Here is a 1672-nt window from a genome sequence, read left to right as displayed (position 1 = left end):
AAATACTTTTAAGTCCCTGACATTCTTAAAAGTTAGACGGATCAGTTCCTCCGTCCATAAGCCACCGTCAGACCCAACGGAAAAGGCTGACGTGGCTCTCCCCTCTGCTTACCTGGCATCACAGCTTCCCACGTGGCACATTAGTGGGATAGAGCTTTTGAAAAATGGACACATAAGTCCCTGTTGCTCAAAACGACGTCGTTTTATGTGCTACCCTAATCCTCACCTTCTTCAATGACACTGAACCTTGTTCTTCTCACTCTATCACCTCTCTTCAACTCTCCAATCGCCAAAATCACCCCCTCTCCCGCCGCCGCTAGCTACTTCTCCCGAACCGTACCGCACAAACCCTCAAGCCCTTTCCCTTCTTCACTCCCCAATTTCTCTGTAATTTAGGACCATTACCCTCGCAAATCCTTCGATTGTTTCCACCGCCAAAACCCTAACCTAGGCTTCAACCCTTCCTTTGATTCGTCCAAGTTCACAACCTACAAGACCGACCTCGATCTCCCGATCTCGCAGCTCTTCCAGATCGCCAAGTCCACAAAGTCAGTCATCCAGCTGGGCTTCGATGTCGGTGGCGGCACTGGGTCATTCGCCGCCACGACGAAGCTTCGCAACGTGATAGTTATGATGACGACTATGCGCATGGGTGTGCCATACAGCGAGGCGGTGGCACTAAGGGGGCTTGTGCCACTTCACGTGCCGCTGCAGCAGCGGCTACCGGTGTTCGACGGAGTGTTCGACCTTGTGCGGTGCGGGTGTGCCGTGAACCGGTGGATTCCAGTGATGATGATGGAGTTCTTGCTGTTTGATGTGGATAAGATTTTGAGAGGTGGAGGGTACTTGTGAATTGACAGATTCTTCAACAAAGGGGTGGACTTTGAAAAGCTGTATGCGCCATTGATTGGGAAATTAGGTTACAAGAAGGTGAAGTAGGCCAATGGGAATAGGACTGATGCTAGTGATTTTTTTTTGTGCCTGTAAGCTACATTGTGAATTTTGCCTGTGTACCTAAATTAAAAAAAATTATGATCCACAAGTTATTCGAGTGAGTTGCAGCTGAAGCATATTTTTTATTCTCAGGGGAAAAATTGGTTTTTGTTGTTGATCACAGGGAACTAAATCTTGTATCTTTGGTGCATTTGAATACCATAGAATGAGCATATACCAGGGTGAAAAAAAATGCAGGCTGAGGCACAAATCTCGGTTATTCCTGATACTAACCTTAACCCGGAGAATGCTGTTTCAATCCAAAATGGGGATCCTGTTGTTTCTTCATCTCTTTCAAATGCAACCACAACTCAACAGCCAGGTTGCTTGTTTACTTTCGTCCCTAATTTGTTTCATTATGACTTATGAGTGATGTCAGGCTTTGATGATTAATATGTTTCATGGTTGAGAAGTATAGACGAAGGAAGATCGACGAATCTGCACACTGTGTTCTTCAATGTTCTAAATCTAAATGCTTCGTTTCCAGTCTTTGAATTTTTTTAGGTACAGGGACTTATTTGTGCAATTTTTAAAAGTACTCTTCCAGTCAACAGTCCACATGTTAATCCGTCATGCCACGTCATCAGAACGGAATCACGTCAGACTTTTCTGTTGGGTCTGACGGAGGCAATTGGATGGAAGGACTCATCCGTCCAAAATTTGTGAAGGTCGGGGATTT

General features: G+C 45.5%; 1 pseudogene; it reads left to right on the top strand.

Moving 5' to 3' along the window:
* Positions 1–234: 234 nt before the first annotated feature.
* On the top strand, positions 235–987 carry LOC107466769 (probable methyltransferase At1g29790; annotated as a pseudogene).
* The last annotated feature ends 685 nt before the right edge of the window (positions 988–1672 follow it).

Source organism: Arachis duranensis, chromosome 9, assembly GCF_000817695.3.
Source record: "Arachis duranensis cultivar V14167 chromosome 9, aradu.V14167.gnm2.J7QH, whole genome shotgun sequence".
NCBI classification, from domain to species: domain Eukaryota; kingdom Viridiplantae; phylum Streptophyta; class Magnoliopsida; order Fabales; family Fabaceae; genus Arachis; species Arachis duranensis.
This window is presented reverse-complemented; position numbering and strand designations above follow the sequence as displayed.